Source organism: Amborella trichopoda, chromosome 6, assembly GCF_054954075.1.
Source record: "Amborella trichopoda isolate Santa Cruz 75 chromosome 6, AtrichopodaSantaCruz75HAP2 v2.0, whole genome shotgun sequence".
In the NCBI taxonomy this organism is placed as follows: Eukaryota; Viridiplantae; Streptophyta; class Magnoliopsida; order Amborellales; family Amborellaceae; genus Amborella; species Amborella trichopoda.
Genome location: NC_142341.1, coordinates 28,710,834 through 28,730,664, shown reverse-complemented (window position 1 = coordinate 28,730,664; position 19,831 = coordinate 28,710,834). Strand labels below are relative to the sequence as shown.

General features: G+C 39.7%; 1 pseudogene; it reads right to left on the bottom strand.

Annotated features, from left to right (window-relative positions):
• Positions 1-1,686: 1,686 nt before the first annotated feature.
• Positions 1,687-19,349, bottom strand: LOC110007773 (membrane metalloprotease ARASP, chloroplastic pseudogene; annotated as a pseudogene).
• Between the last annotated feature and the right edge of the window lie 482 nt (positions 19,350-19,831).

Below are 19,831 nucleotides of genomic sequence, written 5' to 3'. Positions count from 1 at the left end.
TTACATATGTAAATTGTGTTTCGCATATTTGGTTCGTTCCAAATGCATATGTCAATATTTTATCATAAAAGGGCTGATAAAATGAAACCACACCTCTTGAGGTGTTGAAGTATTCCCGGGGGGATTTTTGCACACTGAAGCTGAACTATTTTATGAAATCCAATTTATATTATATTTATAATATACAATATGCATATTTATATAATATTATATATACAATATAAATAGTATATATATATATATATATATATATATATATATATATAGGCAAAGTTTATATAAGGTTGCAACCTTAAAATGTAGAATCACAGATGCACCTCAACAATTTATACGAAATGTTGTTTTAATATTGAAAAAACCTTCTTATCAATCATCTCGACATCGGGATCTATGAATATAAAAAAATAAAAGTTTTTGAATCTCGGAAATAGTGCATCTTGCAATACATTATCTAGACCGTCCATTTTCAAGATTTTCATATATTTATAGATCTACTTGATTTTAACCATTTTTGAAATTTAAAATTTTCTAATTAGGTATGAAAATAGACTTTGAGATAATACTAATAATGTTTTACAACAAAATTACATGTTAGGATAAAAATTTAAGGTGCGCCTCAATTGGATTGTTTAGGGTTGCAACCTTATAGAAACTGCGCCCTATATATATATATATATATATATATATATATATATATATATATATATATATATATATATATATATATATATATATATATATATATATATAATATCTATATATTAATATTATATTTATATAATAAATAATATTATTTCTAATACCTATATATTCATATTATATTAAATATTATACATAATACTGATATTATATTAAATAGGAAAAATTTTTCCATACCTCCTGTTTTTTTAAACTAGTTCTCAAGAGACCTAAGGTTTCAAAACCTTTCTTGCTGGATCTCAATCTTTTGTATCTTTCAACCCCCTAGACCTAAATAACCCTAATTGACCATATATTATTGACCGAAACAAATCATAAAATGACATCATTTTCTCTTTTATCTTAATGTCTTTATTTCCATAACTTCTCTTCATCTCTCTCAAGATGAAAAATAACAATCTTTTTCTCTCTTTCAAGACTGAGCAAAATGTCTCTTTCCTCGCTCTCTTTCTAAAAAAGTCCCACAGAGCTCTCAAACCTTGTGGCCTCATGACACCTATGGCTATGAGACTTTACGAGTCTAAGCCTACATTTGTGAAAATTCAATATATTTAACGATCATATGGTCTAACGTCTATGTGAATGTTGGATATCCCTGAGATCAGCGAACCCCTCGTTTTTCTCAGATACCCATTGGAGAAATACAAGGGTTACCCCTCTTTCTCCCTATAAAATGGGAAGCCAAAGAGAGGATGTGAACAACAAAGAAAATGCATATAGTTCTTCTCTCTCTAAAAAGTGGAGGGATAAAAAATCCGGGCACTGCGGTCACCAACCTCATAGCACTCTTCTCTGATCTCGGGTTTGATTTTATCTATGCCATCTAGGTTTGATTTCATTTACGCCATCTATTTTCAGTAACAACCTATCTCAAACCCCCAAAATCTCAACAATGTCTCTCTCTCACTCTAAAAAACCCATAGATCTCTTCTATCTCAAAATCCCCTCTCTATGTTTATCTCTCTCTCTTCTCTCTCTCTCTCTCTCTCAAAAATCCACAGAGTATCCTCTGCTCTGGGGGATCTTTCTAGCCCCTCTTACCGCTTCTACGAGTAAAAGAGCCAATGACCCACCATCAGGTAAAGAAAGCAAATTTATTTGCAATATTAAAATTAAAAATGGCTGCAAATTGATAGAAGCCATCAATGCTTAATCTTGCGACCTTTGCTCCTACAACAATGATGGCTACAGGCCCTAAAATCTTGCTTGTTGATTGTAAAAAATTGAAAAAGGTATGTTTCAAAGTATCCACCATATTCATAGAAAGACCTCGAAACTCCGTGCTAGCGTAGACTTCGCAACTCTTTGCTAGCATAGACCGTAGCCTCAATGAGATTCCAAGGTTTCAGCTTTGAAACTCTAAAATTAGCTGACAATTGGACCCCAATCCTTCTGGTTCTATCTTAATTAAAATCAAGCATGACCCCAATTTCCAAAATCTCATTTTTTCTATCTACCTTTATTGCGACGCTCCTACCAGGGCTTTTCCTTATCATATCAACAACTTAAAAAACAGAGAAAGTGGATTTGGACAAAGAATTACCGTTTACAATGAGAATTATATCCCGAGAGCATAATTAATAAATTCTGATATAACTAGTAACCTATCGATAATCAGTCTATTCTTTAACAAATTCTTATCATCAACTGGGATATCACTCTCGAGATCATTGTCAAGAAAACCCACAAAACCACCTAAAGGAAAAGCCTTGATAGAGGATTCCACATTCTTGGCATTGACTTTCGCTAGCACAAGACCGAAACCCATACTCGCATGGATTCCTTGAAGTTATGCAGCCAAGAAATGGCCATTCTCATGGGCTATGATAATGGCTGCTAAGACTGCAACTGCTTCAAGAGCATATTGTGGTTCCTCTAAGCTTCCAAGAGAGAGGCCTGCAATGGCAAAGGGCCTCAAATCTCTATTGCGCAAGAAGAAGGAATTGGATTTGAGAAGAGGAATTTGAGTTTTTGAGTTTTTGAGGCCATTCTTGAACTAATTTTGCAGAAGAGAGCTTCACAAATGAGAAGCCAGAACTTGGCCTTGTGAGAGAGAGAGAGGAGAGAGAGACGTTACGTTCTCTCTTAAGAGAGAGAAGGAGAGAAGTTAATAGAAAAAAATGGCCTCAAGGTTTTAGAGAAAAATGTGTTATTTTCTAATTTGTTTGGGTCAATAATATATGATCAATGGGGGTTATACGAATCAAGGGGGTTGGAAGATACAAAGATTGGAACCCTATTCTTATGCAGTAAGAAAGGTTTTTAAACCTTTTTATGAGAAATGAGTTCTAAAAATAAAGAGTACAGAGAAAATTTCCCTATTAAATATTATAAAATTATATATATATATATATAAATGTTATATATAATATATAATAGTATATATAATATATAATAGTATAAATATCATATTATATATTATAATATTTTATAAATGTTATATATAATATATATATATATCAGATTATATATTATAATATTATATAAATGTTATATATAATATATAACATTTATATTCTAATATATATTTATTTAATATAATAATATATAATATAAGAAATAGTTATATTTCTTATATTATATATTATTATACTATATATAATATTTATAAATATAATATTCAATATTATATTAAATATTATAAAATTATATATATATATATATATATATTAATAAGATAAATAGAAAGTATATTATATTACATACTATAGTATAATATGTTATATACATATAACATCTATATATTCATATTATATTACATAATATACATATATATTATAATGCATTATATGTAATATTTATATTGTATTCTATTATATTATATATTATATATTATATATTAAATATAACATCTATATATAATTCATATTATATATAACATATATTATAAAATAAATATTATTTATAATAAATAATCTTTATATTATAATATATTTATTTAATATAATATTATATATGATATATTTATTATATTATACATTCAAGGTTTTGTGTACATATTTTCACCCCAACTAAATACTACCAAACATATGAAATTGTTTATACAGTGCTATTTAAATGTGCTACCAAGCATCGTAAAAAGAATGCATATGCAAATATTTAAGTGTTTACATATGTAAATATTTTTTAGGGAATATTTTCACACGAATCAAACGTACTCTAAAATTCTGAATTGTTTAAGCAAGAAATTTATTTCGAACTCTAATTCTAGACTGACAGCAAAGGTGCAATTCAAGCAAGCCAATTTGGAAGTAGGAGTTCCGAACCTGGGGCATTGTGGAGAAAAATGAAAAAAATAAAACAGGGGACATTCGCATAAATTTAGAAAATGTGAAAAATATTTTAAATACCCAAAAATTAAATAAAATTAATTTCCCGATTTTTAAAGCCGTTAGATTATAGAATCTTTTATAAGCTAAATGGCTTTAAAAATAGAGGAATTTATATTATTTATTTTTGGGTATTTAAAAACATTTTCACATTTTCTAAATTTAACTGGGTGCAAGATAATTCTAAGTACCTAAACCGGATTTGTTCCGGATAAGTCTAGCTGTCGTCTTGCATGGGTGGAAATCGGATGCTAGTTTTGTGATTCTAAAAGATTGAGGTGGATGTTTCCTTCTTAAAAAAACATGGTGTGGTTTCTATAAGGTTGCAACCTTAAACCATCCAAGTAAGGTGCACTTTTAAATTTTATCATAACAAGTGATTTTTGAGTAAAAATTCTTGAAATTATTTAAAATTTATTTTTATCTATAAATATGAAATTTTAAACTCAAAAAATAGTTAAAATCAAGTAGATCTATAAATATACTCTAGATAATGTGTTGCAAGATGCACACACTATTTCTAAGACTCAAAATCTTTTTTTTTTTTTATGTGTTTATATATCTCGATGTCGAGATGATCAATTAGATGGTTTTTCAACATTCAAACGATCTTTTCCGATGGATTTTTTAGGTGCATCTTTAATCTTACATTTTAAGATTGCAACTTTATATAAACTTTTTCCATACTTGTTTCAAAAGATAAAAGATTGAGATGGTTCCTTATGATCTATAAAATTTAGGAGGATAAAAGGCGTTTTTTTCCTTCAAAATAAAATAAAATATTTCTAGTTTTTTTTAACGTAAAAAAGATTGAGATAGTTATAATAGATTCCTTAACATCTATACAATTTAGGAAAGTCCGGTTTTAAAGAGGAATGGATTGGTTAGGACAATATCTAACTATTTTAGGACTTCTAGATCAAATTAAACGATGCCTATATAAATACATTCCCAATCCCCTCGTTGATTATCTTTGTTTTCAAACCCCAAAAACATAGGAGAGAAACAACCCCAAAAACATACGAGAGGTGCATAGAGAGTTAGAGGAGAGACAGAGCAATATTCATTAGTTCAAGGTATGACTATTCATCATCATAGCGTTTTATTAATTATTGAGGGTTGGCTTTTTTCAAAAGTGATGATCCTATAAGATCCTCTCACACCCATGTGTGTAGGGCTACAAAGGACCACCTTTAAATTTGGCACAAAATCTGTAGAAAAGTTATCATATAGGTGTAGGACTTGATTTTTTTTGGAGATTTGTGCCAAATTTAATGGTAATCTTTTGAAGTCCTACACACCTGGGTGTGTGAGGGTCTCATAGGATCATCACTCTTATTCAAATAGTCTGACTATTTTTGTGTTGTGTTGTAAATTATTGAATTTTTTTGAAGTTTACAGCTTGCATACATTTTATTGCAAGGAAGCCTGCTATCTTACTATTTCTCACCCATCTTTGTCTCTATATTATTTCTCACTCATCTAAATTTGTGGTTTTAATAAATCTCACCACCCCATAGAAGTTCTGCCTAATTTTCCTATCAAAGTTGGCACTTAAAAAGATAAAGGGAAAACCTAGAAGGGAAAACCTAGAACTCCTTTAAAAGAAGTAACAAAAGAGAAGACCCTTCAAACCCAAAACTCTTATGAAAATGATTTTGAATTTATGATCCTCTTCTCCTTTATCAGAATGTAGAACAAAACCATTTCAGCCCAAAGGCCAAAACCCAAAACCCTACTGGGCCAATGGTTTTCTAATCAGCTTCTAAATTAAATTAATGGTTTTTCTTTTCTTTTTTATAATTTCATGTCTCCTATATTTGTTTGCTTTACTGGAGTCCTTAGGTGTTGAATATTAGTATAAATCATCTTAAGGATTGCGATATGTACTTATTTTGTTGAAAATGTGTAAAAAAAAAACTCATAAAAACATTAAGGTTAGAGAGAGAGAGGAATCAAATACCAAATAGAAGAGATAGACAGTACTCATCATCATGGAAAACCATTGCCCAAGAGAAAGTACTCTTGTCCTTAATATATATTTACTCAAGCTTAAATAAAGAGAAAATTTTGAGTTGATTTTTGTAGGTTTTAATATACTTTTCTTCACACTGAGTTTTTTTTTTTTTTTGTCAGACAGGCATCTCCAAGATTTTAAACAATTACGAGCATCTTTCCCAAATCCTCAAACTTCACTTGTAATTCCCATACGCATATCAATGTCACCTACTTCCCGAAGAGCCCTCCTCCCACCCCCAAAATTCCCTTCACAGCCCACAGTATTTCTTGACCTCGATGACACATTGATTCACTCATCTACCATAGAACCCAAAAGTTATGATTTCATTGTGATATTTACTCGCTGTTCGAAAACCTATTACATAAAGAAGAGGCCAGGTATAGATATGCTATTCGACTTCCTTAAAAGGAAATTTCAAAGTTGTTATTTTTATAGCATCGACTAAGGATTACGCAGACCCAATCATTTATACAATTGATAAGGGATGGGTCATCAGCTACCGGCTTTATGGGGAGTCATGTAAAGTCATCGACGGAAAAACTATTAAAAACTTGTCTGTAACGGGCCGAGACATCAAAAGAATGGTGATAATTGATGATAAGCCGCATGGTGTTTCTCTGCAAAAAGAGAACGGAATTCAAGTGAACAGGTTTGTTGATGATACAAGTGATCAAGCACTTCCAAAACTTGTGAAGAATTTCTTTAATATAGCTTTGGATTTTGACGACATAAGGGACGCAATACAATACTATATCCTTCAGCTTTTGAGGATAGGAGGGAGTTCTTAAAGTTATGATCGTATCTGGATTTTTGGTGATTTACTCGCTCTTTACAGATAAAGAACTGAAATTACATCTACTCTCTCTTTTGCATGTAAAGGATTATCTCTGTTGAATGAATTTGAGATACTATTAACTTTTCTTTAAAATATGGAAAAAGTTTATATAAGGTTTCAACCTTATAATGTAGAGCTACAGATGCACCTCAAAAATCCATTGGAAAAGGTAGTTTTAATGTTGAAAAAACCCTTTGATTGATCATCTCGACACCATGAAAAATAAAAGGATTTTAAGTCTCATAAATAGTGTATTTTACAACAAATTATCTACACTGTCCATTTTCAAGATTTTCATATGTTAATAGATCTACTTGATTTTAACTATTTTTGAAATTTAAAATTTTATAATTAGATATAAAAATAGATTTTGAGATAATCTTAAGAACATTTTACATCAAAATTATATACCATGATAAAATTTGAAGGCACATCTTACCTCTACAGCTACAAATATATCCGTATGCCAACTGCACCCTTAAAATATTAAAGAAATATATTAAGGAAAAAGTTTGTATAGAGCCGAGACTCTAAACAATTAAAATAGAGCCAACCTCAAAAATTTCAATAGAATATCCTCAAATTAATCATCTCAACATCAATATGCATAGACATGAGAAAACAATGGATTTCAAGTTTTGAAAATAGTGCACGCATCTTGTAATGTATTTTTTGACTGTCAATTTTCAAGATTTTCAAGTTTTCATAGATCTGTTCGATCTACACTATTTTTGAAGCTTTAAATTTTTATAATTAGAAATGAAAATATATTTTGAGGCTATCACAAAGATTTCTAGTGTTGAAGCTGTGAAGTGAAAGTGTATATGTCTATGGAAGGTGTATATTATAATAAGTAAATATGAGAATGTTAGATATAATATCCTGTATTTTATGGTAAAGTCTGGGTATAGCTTAGATGTTTGTGATTTATTTCTATTTTTATCATCTATAATTTGTCTATAAAAGATAAGTCTATATATATCCATAAGTTCAATGGACGCTGAGTCTCTTCAGAGAAACCTGAGACTCTTCACATAGTATCAGCGCCAGATTTCATCTTAGTGGTTAGGTGCCTCAATCTCGCCCTCCGGGTCGGGACGACCTGGCGGCATGTGTCACGGGTTTCAGGAGAACCTGGGACTTGAGATCGCTCTATCGAGAACCTTGTTAGGAAACAAGGGCAGATATACCAACAGATGAGAGAGGAATTAAAGGTGGGTTCGGGACTTACTCGAGCTGGCTCTCGTGGGCGCCCTCTTAGATCAAGGAAAAAGCCCACCGGTCTCAAAATCGCCTCCCTTGGCCTGTACTCTCATGTTTTTGTAATCACACACACATGGTTAATGTTACAAGATAAGTGGGCTAAGGGACCCTACCTTGTCTTTGGGCGAATGTACATAGGCGTGCACATCTAAGAGAAGAAGAGAAGAATAAGAAGATAGAGATTGGGGTGAGAAGAATTTGACCAATCGGTTAGACTAACACAATGGCTAGACTAGTGGGTGATTGATACGATGTGGTAGTAAGATGGGCACGATAACTCAGACTGGCACAACAACATTACTACGAGACGATGAAACCAATACCAACCAGCCTCACACGATTGCTAGTCTGTTGTGGCAGTAAGACAGGCATGGTAACTCAGACCGGCACAATGGCATTGCGACTATACTATAGGACTACCATGACAATGTTAGTCTTAGCCTCTTGGTCAAACAAGAGAGAGGAAAAAGAAAGAGAGAAAAGAAAGAGAGGGAAAGGAGATAATAAAAGAAGAGAAGGATAAGAAAAGAGAAGAAAGAGTAAGACAGGAGAAGAAAGAGAAAGAGAGAATGAAAAGAGAAGAAGAAGAGAAGAATAGAGTAGAAGAAAAGAGAAGAGAGAAGAAGAGGGGATGAAGAGAAAGGGAAAAGAGAGAGAGAGGGAAAAGAAGAGAGGAAAGGAAGAAGGAAGAAAGAGAAAGATAGAGAGAAGATGAAGGAAGATAGAGAAAGACAGAGAGAGAAGGAAGAGAAAGAGAGAGAAATACAGAGAGAGAAAGAAGGGAAAGAGAGAGATAGACAGAGAGAAGGAAGAAGGAAGATAGAGAAAGACAGATAGAGAAGGACGAAGGAACAGAAAGACAGAGAGAGAAGGAAGAAAAAGAGAGAGAAAGACGAAGAGAGAAGGAAGAGAAAGAGAGAGAAAGACATTGAGAAAAGGACGAAGGGAGAAGGAGAAAACATGGACGACAATGGACTTCTGCCGTCATGACAGAAGAAAGAAGAGAGAGATGAAACATGGACAACGATGGACTTCCACTGTCCATGATAGGAGAGAGAAAAAAAGAAAAAACATGGACGGGGATGGGCCTTCACCATCCATGATAGGAGAGAGAGTAAATAGAAAAAACATAGATGACGATGGGCTTCTGCTGTTCATGACAAGAGAGAGAGGAAAGAGAAGAAACATGGACGACGATGGGCTTCCGCCGTCCATGATAAGAGAGAGAAGAGATAGAAGAAACATGGACGAGGATGGGCTTCTGCTGTCCATGATAGGAGAGAGAAGAGGTAGAAGAAATATGGACAGTGATGGGCTTCCGTCGTCCATGACAAGAGAGAGAATAAACATGGATAACGATGGGCTTCTGCCGTCCATAACATGAGAGAGAAGAAAGAGAAGAAACATGGACGGTGATGGGCATCCACCATCCATGACAGGAGAGAGAAGAGAGAAGAAACATAGATAGTGATGGGCTTCCGTCGTCCATGATAAGAGAGAGAAGAGAGAAGAAACATGGACGGTGATGGGCTTCTGCCATCCATGACAGGAGAGAGAGGAAAGAGAAGAAACATGGACAGCGATGGGCTTCCATCGTCCATGACAGAGGAAATAGGAGAGGAAAGAAACATGGACGACGATGAGCTTCCGCCGTCTATGACAGGTGAAAGAACGAAGAGAAGAAATATGGACGGTGATGGGCTTCTGCTGTCCATGACAGGAGTGAGAAGAAACATGGACAACAATGAGCTTCCGCCATCCATGACAGTGGAAATAAGAGAGGAAAGAAACATGAACGACGATGATCTTCCACCGTTCATGACAGGTGAAAGGAGGAAGAGAAGAAACACTAGGTCCTAGCTTGGACCATGGCTGTGTAGTCCATAGTCATGCAGCTAGGACCATGCAGTTTAAGGTTGTGCAACTAGACAACCGCTATAGTTTAGGGTCGTATAATTTGGACCATGGCTATGCAGTTTAAGGTCATGCTGCTAGGACCCCGCAGTTTAAGGTCGTGTAACTAGACCTCCGATATAGTTTAAGGTCATATAGTTTGGACCATGTAGTTTAGGGTCATGCACCTAGACCATAACGTGCGTTGCCATGTAGGTGTAGCTCCATGGGGAATAGGTCGGTGGATGGCAATCTGACTCCCCGGGAATAAAATGGTTAACATTGGGACTTAGATGGAGATGGTAAACAGAAGCAGACTTCATTGGGGATTAGGGGGTTAAAAATGAGGCTCTATGGAGAATAAATTCATAGAAAGGTAATCTAACTCCCTGAGGATACGATGGCGAAGGAATAATGGTTTAGTGTGAAACAGACCCACTTGAGGTTGAAGAGGTAAAAGCAACCCTAACTCCACTAGGGATGATGGGCTATAGTACCGGTGTGACTCCTATTGGGGGTGAGGGGTAGCGGACTGCTCCTGACTCCATTGGGGATGATAGGTCACGGCCTAGGTGCAACTCCACTGGGGATGACAAGTCATGCCCTAGGTGTAACTTCACACGGGATAATGGTAGGACACACACGATGGTAACCAGGTGCTAGCACATGCGCGACATTAGCATGGGAAGCGTAACACACACGACAGCATTGACACGTGCGGCACCAGCACGGGCAGTGGTAATACATGCGGCTCTAGCGTGCACAGTGGCAACACATGCGACAGTAAACTTGAGAACACAGCCTGCGCTAGCTTTTGAGAACACAGCCGGCGCTGGGCCTTTGAGAACACAGCCGGCGCAAATTACACAAACTATGCTAGCCTGTGTTCGGGCCTTGAACCCGAGCCCGACCCAATCCTGGTCTCTGATGCATGGAGTTTCATGGGCGACGGTTAGCCTCGTTTGAGCCTCGAGTCACAGCCCTACCCGGTTTGGCCCATCGCCATTTGGTCTTCAGGGCTTCGACTTGCATTCCTGATTTGTGAGGGGCACTTCAGGGAAGCTTCACATAAAAGGGGGTAAAACCCATTTCACAGTTTTACTAAAGGTTAAAACGACTAAGGCAAAATATCTTTTAACAGTGACAGAGAGCTTCCGGCGAGAACTCTGGCGAGCACGTAGGATACTCAGACGAAGGTTGCAAGAAATACAGCAAGCAGCGAGAAACTTTGGCGGGGAAGAGAAAACACCAGCAGGGAAGCATAAGGGCCTTCACAAGGATCTCTGTTGTCGGAGTTGAAGGAAGCAAGGAGTTTGTCGGGATTTTGACAGTGATTTTGGGAGTATCCGAGAAGAGGGAAAGAGGTGGAAGTTGAAGTAGGGACTACTTACAAACTTTCGCCAGGTTCTTGAAGGTTTTTGGGAACTTTCAACTGTCGGGAGGAAGGAGGGAAGGTGTAGCATTTGGTTTTCGATGAGTGAAGGGAGTTTCCAGATGAAAAACTGAGAGGTCGTGGGGAGGCGAACAACCACTTGGAAGGTGAATAGTCACATGGAGACGAAGGGTCGTTGGCACTCGATCCATTGCATGAAGACAAGCGGTCTCGGGCAGGTGCACAGTCACCGAGGAGACGAAGAGTCTTAATCAACCGAAGGGTCACGAGAGCCGAAGAGGCGTGGGGAGACGAAGGTCTTAAAGAAGCTGGAGGGTCACCGTCACAAACGAACATGTGCAGCGATAGAGGACACAGTCGATGTTAGCCCCTTTCAAAACATAGCTGGCGTTAGGCCTCAAAACATGCAGCCGGCGCTGGACCTTAAAAACACAGTCAATGTTGGGCCTTAAAAACACAACTGGCATAAGTCTTTAGACGACACAGATGGCGTTGGGCCTCAAGGAGCACAACCAGTGCTTAGCTTTAGAAACAAAGCCGACGTTAATCTTAAGAAGCACAACCGGCGCTAGCCTTAGAGCCGACGTTAGTTTCATGCAGTGCTTATTAGTGCCTTAGTTGCGCATAGCCAGCGACATGACATGCACGATGTTAGCCACGTGCGACGATTGCCATTCGCTCATGAACGTCAGCAAGTTATACCTGTCTGTGGTCATGCTTGATGACGAGTTGCGCACGAAGATTGTTATGCATGGCGCTGAGTCATGCGCGACAATGTTCACGCACAACACTGTCTTGGGTAGGCAAAGGGTGGTGACTAATGGTAAGGCCAGGCTAATGAAGCCTGTTGGAAGCCAAGTCCTCCAGTTCCAAAGTGAATTCCATGTTGTTTTGTGGAAGGGTGTTTGGAAGGGTGTTCACTACGATGAGGTTGTGCTCTCCATCATAGGTTAGTTCCTTACAAGAAGGGTCTGCTTTGTATGTATGATATACTCGATCTACAAACCTTCTACCTTCCCTCGACGAGAGAGCAGCTTTTTGGCCTGTAACTGTCCTCTTTTCCTCAGATGCAAGAGGAACACTGTGGGTAAACTGTTCTCTTTTCCTCATATGCAAGAGCAGCACTTTGGCGCAACTGTTCTCTTTTCCTCAGATGTAAGAGATTTGTAACCTCCCTAATAATGGGTTGTGATTGTAACTTGTAACTTCTTCTAATGCAATAAAAAGAGTTAAACTTCGTTTGAACTGTCTTACTTCTTTTCTTTCCTCTTCTTTTGTTCTTAACTCTTTTTTATTTTACATTGGATATTTTGAGAGCATATTAGGGATAATACTTCGTTAGGTATCACCCATTAATAGGGGCATCGCCTCCTCTCCATCAAGATGTGCCAATATGTAAGCCCCATTTCGTGAAACTTTCTTGACTATAAAGGGGCCTTCTCATTTGGGTTGAAACTTCGCTTTGCTCCATCCATGCAGAACAATTGGTCTTTTGATGGCTAGAACTAAATCCCCACGAGTGAATGACCAGACCATGACTGACTTGTCAAAGGCTTTCTTCATTCTCCCATGGTTTAGTTCAAGATTCTGCTAAGCTTCTAGCTTCTTTTCGTCAAGTGCATCTAATTCTTGCTAATGAAGCTTAACTCTCTCATCCTCAGTCAATCCCTGATGTATGGCGACTCTCAATGAGATGAGCTGAATCTCAAGAGGCAAAACTGCTTCACCCCCATAAACTAGGGAAAAGGGAGTGCAATTGGTGGCATTTCGCTTGGTGGTGCGATAAGCTCACAATGCTTTAAGAAGTTTCTCATGTCAGTTCTTCTTTGTCTTTGATATTGCCTTCCTTAAAACACTGCATAGAGTCTTATTGAAAGCATCGGCTAAGCCATTCACTCGAGGGTGGTGCATAGTTGAGTACTTCTACTTGAAATCGAACTGGTTCACCAAGCAATTGATATGATGACTTTTGAATTGAGGGCCACTGTCAGATATAATCCGGTCAGGCACCCCAAACCAATATATGATGTGATGTCACATGAAATTGGCCACCGTAGCGTCAGGAACTTGCTTGAGGGGGACTGCTTCAGCCTATTTTGAGAAATAATCTGTCGCTGCCAGAATAAAGACATAACCCATTGCAGAAGGACGATCAATAGGACTTACAATGTCCATACCCCATTGTGAGAAGGGCCATGATGCCACTGTAGGGTGTAAGGGCTCTGGAGGCTGATGAATGAGGCTTGAGTGCATTTGGCACACCTGGCACCTCTCGGCATAGTTTAAGGAATTAGGCCAATAACACCCCAATTTGCGTATCCATTCATAGAGTTTAGGGCCAGACTGATGTAGTCCATAGATGCCTGAGTGTACTTCTTCCAACACCTTATTTGCCTCTTATGTATTTACACATCTGAGAAGAATTCCATCAAAAGATCGATAGAAGAGAGTGTCCCCTTCAAGGAGGGTGTACTTGGTAGACATTCGGCACACATTATTGTGCTCAGCATGATCTTTAGGTAGTCTACCATACTTTATGAAATTGATGATTAGCTCTCTCCAATCTTCGACCTGCTCAATTTTCGCACATATTGGGTTGAAGAACTTCGGTCCCTGTTTTTGAACTTTAGCTCCTCTACTTTGTGCCATTTCCTGTTCGACTATAATAACCTCTTTGGCAGATAGGAGCGCCCCAAATGGGTAAGGCGGGCACTCAGGAAAGAGGATTATTTCATCATTTGCATCTTCCTCAGTTCTTAGGTCAATGTGTCTCCATTCAGCCACCCAAACGGGTGTGGGTCATGGTAAGGACAGTTGAATGGTGGCTCCGAGCTTTGTGAGTGCATCAGCCTGTGAGTTCAACCTCCTGGGGGTGTGAGTCAAAGAAACATCCTCAAATTGAGCCATATAAGATTTTGCAGTATCATGATAAGGCTTAAGAGTGTCCTTTCTCATGTCATAGATCCCCTTAAGTTGTTGAATGACCAACTCAGAGTAACTATAAATTTTGAGTTGCTCCAAGTCTAGATCGAAGGCAATCTCCAACCCAATTGTAAGGGCCTGGTATTCTGCTTCGTTATGGGAACCGACTTCAGTAAGGGAGAAGAATAGTGAAAGTATCCCTCCTCTAGGAGTCATGAATACCACTTTGGCACCTCCTCGATCAGATTGGAAGGCTCCGTCAAAATACTTCTCCCAAGCGTGAGCAAGTTCTGTACAGAATACTTCTTCATCAGGGAAGTCACTAGATAAAGGAGATTCTGTCGGGACAGGATGTGTTACAAGAAAATCAGCGAAAGCTTGGCCCTTGACGACTTTTTGTGGGACATATGTGTTGTTGAATTCCATCAGCAATAATGCCCACTTAGCGAGGCGTCCTGATAAGCATGGGAGTGTCATGAGAAACTTTACAGGATCAGCTTTTGATATAAGGTTCACTTCATGACCACGCAAGTAGTAGCAAAGCATTTGTACCATGAATAATAGGGCCAAGCACATCTTCTCTAAAGGGGGATTATTCTTCTCGGCCCCTTGCATCCTGCGACTAAGATAGTATACTGCGGTCTCTTTTCCTTCATCATTGTTCTGTGTCAATAATGTCCCAAGCGACTCGCCGAGGGCAGTCACATACAGGATAAGAGGTCTTCCCAACACTGGTGTACAGAGCACTAGAGGGTTGAGTAAATATCGCTTGATGTCATCAAGCACTATTTGACATGCTTCACCCCAGATGAATGGGATATCTTTTTTCAATAGGTGCATAAAAGGCTTACAACGACCTGAGAGATTGGAGATGAACCTGTGAATGTATGCCAGCTGCCCTAGGAGAGATCGCAGCTCTCGCAGTGTAGTTGGTGGTGGCATTTATTGAATTTCCTTGATCTTGATTGGTTCAACTTCAAGACCTCGGTGTCTAACAATGAACCCCAAGAATTTCCCTGAAAGTACACCAAAAGCGCATTTAGCGCGTTCATCTTGAGCTGATGAAGGCATAATTGTCCAAACACCTTTTCAAGGTCTCGCTTATGAGCTTGTTTCTTTTCGGATTTTACCACCAAATCATCCACATAACATTTGACCTCCTTGTGCATCATATCCTTAAAGATGGTTGTCATTGCTCTCTGATACGTGGCACTAGCATTCTTCAATCAGAAAGGCATCATTGTGTAGCAGAGGATCCCTTTTGGAGTCAAGAATGCAGTGGTTTCCTCATCTTCTGGAATCATCTGTATCTGGTTGTACCTAGAGTATCCATGCATGAAGGAGGTGATCTAGCAATGAGTCGTAGAGTCAATAAGCATATTTGTGAACGCCAACAAAAAGTCATCCTTTGGGCGTGCAACATTTGCCAGCCACTTTGGGTACTTGACTTCGTGAATGAAGCCTGCTTGCTTGAGTTTAGTAACTTCAGCATCTATTTACATTTCGAGATCAGGCCTGAACCTCCTTGATTTCTACTTGATAGGCTTAACAGATGCATCAATGCCGAGGCGGTGGACTGTGACTTGCGGTTCTAAGCTCGACATCTCATGCTTATGCCAGGCAAAGACATCTCGATTTGCTCGCAAGAATGCAGTAAAACTCTCTTTCTCTTCTAGAGACATATTTGCCGAGATGAAAGTGGGCTTGGGGTCAGCTTCATCCCCTAGATTTATCTCTTCGAGTTCATCAGTTGTGGCTTGAACGCCTTCTTCCCATTCTTTTGGGGCCTCTTGCAACTCCTCATCATTGTCTTCAGAGGTCTTCTCATCAACCTCGAGTGAAGACACCCATACTCCCGACATTTCCTATTTTAGGCATGCTTTGCTGTGAAACGTATCTCTTGTACCCTTATTTTGTTTGTCGATGAAAGGATCAATTTCAAGCAGGGCTGATATATCCAGTAGAAGGAATTCATTTTGAGATGCCTGGGATAGCTGCGATTCAGTGATTGTGCAGACAACCAGCACATGATGAGGATCTTCTTGATGTTCTCATGCGTCCAGCATGGGTGTAAGCAGTATGAGAGGTTGGAGGTCAGGTTTAGGTGGGAGAGGTTTATTTTGGTGTGACAGCTAGCTTAGTTGCATAACCGGTTTGGTTTGGGTGGTCTGAGAGGATTGGACAATAGGGATTTGTTTTAGTGGAGTGGAGATTTGAGGTTAAGATTTAGGAAGTGGTTGGGTATATGGGATCAGAGGCATCCTAGGTACTTGGAGGATAGGTGGATTGTCCTGAGTATTTGGGCGAGGAAGGAGCCCATGGAGCTTGAGGATGGGTAAATTATTTGGGGTATTCAGGTGGGAGAAGTGGAGGGTTATGAGATTTCAAGATGCCTAGCTTCTGAGGTGGGGGTTGTAGTGTTTTCACCGATCTCAGGCTCATTTGCCCTGTACTGAGTCATGCCTCTGAGATCTGTGACATGTGACAGGCTTCTTGAAAATAGAAGCTCTGTCCTCTTGATTATTTTAGCCTCTGCTCAAAGTCAGGCTCAGGGGGCCATTGGGTTTTCTTTGTCTTTGACTTCTTGTGCTTCTTTGTGGAAGAAGATGGATCTAACTTAGCTCGAGCTGCCAGAGCGTCAGCAACTGTTAAGAAAACAACCGCTTGGGCTACTGTCTTTTTCAGCCGCCTCTGGTGCGTCCTGTTTATAATAGTTCTTTCGAGTTCTCTATCAAGAGCCTCGAAGGCTGAACATTTCAAGATTGTACCTAAAGGAGACATAGAGGAGGAAGAGGAAGAGGAAGGAGAAGGAGAAGGGCTAGTAGGTGAGGGACTTTTTAGGTTGTTTCCCTCATCACACCGATCTGGGCAACTTTTTTCGTCATCACCAGAGTTAGACGGGTGTAGGGAGATCTTTAGGTCTTTCCCCTGCTCAGACCATTGGGGAGTGCTTTTAACTTCATCACCCTCATTAGACGTGCCTCGAGCAAAAGATGGCCCAGGGATGTCCTCTTAGTGAGATGAGGGAGGACGAATGATCGCGCTGGGGATGAAATCTTGGAAGGTCGGTAAGGGAGGAAGAGGCCTGAGGAATTCTTGCTCGACTGGAGGTTGAGGCATCTTGTTCTTTCGGTGAGCAGCCCTTGGGGCTCGTATTCTCTTGGTTTTAATCGGAAGTGCTTGATTCATCTCGCTAGGTTTGTGAACTGCCCTAGCTTGACGAACTACCTCTTGCTTTAGGGATTTGAGTCTGCACCACCCGTGATAGAATTTCCATGGTTGAGGGGTCAAGGGCTCAATAGGATCTGAATCATCAATACTTGAATCTTGTTTTAGGAGTACCTCTCGCACTGGTGGAGCAATGACTTGTGGATATCCCTCCGAAACATTGCATGCTTCTTGGCATCCCTGTATTTTCTTCATGATTATGTTGTGGAAACGGGAGCACATGCTCAGATCGTGGCCCCATAGTTGTTGGTACGAGCACCAATGGTTCTCAGTTCCCTGAGCGTGGGGTCGGGGCTGCCTTGCTGGTTTTGGTGTGATGAGGCCTTCTTGAAGCATCATGATGAACAAGGCGCGTAAGAGACTGGGTGCTTCATCTTCCTCGTGAGCTGTCACTACGTGGGAGGCTTGTGCTGCTCCGAATGCTTTCTTTAGCTCTTTGAGCTTTATCTGATCCTTCTGGATCAGAGCCTCGATGATGTCTTTAAGTGTGTAGCATTATTTTGTGGAGTGGCTTACCCTTCGTTGATAAGCACAATATCTTGTGTGCGTATTGAGTCCAACTTGATCGGGAAACTTGATCTTAGGCAGGTAGTTCATGTTCTGTTCCAGTAACAGTCGGAGTAGCATGGGTACCCATGCTTTTCAAAAGGACAGACCTTGTTCTGATGGTTAGTCTAATAATCATTTCGATTAAGGTTCACAGGTGGGGGTACCCAGTTATATGTTTGCTACTGCTTGCCTGCCTGAGGAGCTGTCTCTGTTGTACCTATCCCTTTGGAGAGGTCCAAACTTTGATAGGTAGCCTTCTTTAGATCATTAACTGTAATAGCGACACTGATGCCCTTTTTTTTTATTGCCTCGGGGGTTGGTTTGAGAGTTACCATTGCCTCGGTTGTTTCTCGAGTTCGAAGACTGTTGCCATGACCCGCTATGGTGCCATGACAGGCTTTCTATGCGAACTGACTTAGAGATCAGCTCGAACATGGAGGTCGGATTGGAGGCCTCAACATGTAGAGCTATCTTTGGTCACATGTTTTGCAGGCAGGTCTGGACTGCTTCCTTCTCAAGAATAGGATTAGGATGGCGAGCAGCCATATCTATCCACCTTGCTATGAATTGGTCGACGACGTCAGGTTCCTGGGTCAAGGTGAGAAGCTCGATGGTTTGGACCTCTCTCTTGACCTCATAAAAGGGCTGGTGGAACTATTTATCTATTTTCTCTCATGTATGTACTGAATTTGGGGGAAGCCGAGCATACCACTAAAAGGCAGGGCCATCAAGAGTTTCAACGAACTGACGGAGGAGGAGTCTCCCATCAGCCACTGTCTCTTGACATGCTGCTTGGAAATGGTTGATATGCTGTGCAGGGATGTGTTACCATTGAACAGGGGGAACTTCTCTTTCTTGTAGTTCAAGGGAAATGGAACCTTATCAATGTAAGAGGGGTCCGGCTTCCCGTAAAGCATTATACCATGTATACCCCGGAATCTTCATGTTCTTAAGGCTATGGGTCACCATTGTGTCGATGTCTGCTTGTGAGAGGGGGTGAAGGACAGAATTTTCCTGTGATGCAGAAGGAGGAGGTGGTCTTGGCACTGCATTGTCCGAATATTGAGAGTCGGCCTCATGACAGGATATATTGACTAGGGACCGCATACTTGCCATACGATCAATTTTCTCCATCATTGCTTGCACCATCTGTTCAAACCTATCCATGCGTGCTTCTTGGGAGTCGTTAGGTTCATTCACAACCATGATGTTGACCATTTCTCCAGGGAGGTCAGGCATAGGTGCAGTTGAGGGCTTTCGAACTTGGCATGCTAGGAGCCAGGAGCAAGGAGCGACAGTTTGGGAAGGCAGAGCATGTATGCCCTTGAAGAAGGGTCACGGCTGACTTGGGAGTCAGCCTGGGTTTGAGCAGGTGGTCCGGCCTTAGGAGGCCGAGAACCATGAGCACGTGTCTGTAACTAAACAAGTGGAAGTCTACCCCTTACAAGCTGCGCTAGTGTATGCTAAGTGAGAGGACAAGGGGGCTGTCTCCTATGTACTCGAGATGGCGCAACAACGACTTTGCCCTGAGTGGTGGGATGCACATGCATAGCGTGTACAGGACCAGGCCTGAGGAGGCCGGATCCTGAACACTGACTCGAGGTAACATGAGGGTTGCCCCGAGGTGTGGCTCGAGTGGATGACCTACGAGCCTTAGGGTGTATGCGTGAGGTGGAGGCCCCAGGGTCTTCCCCTCGATG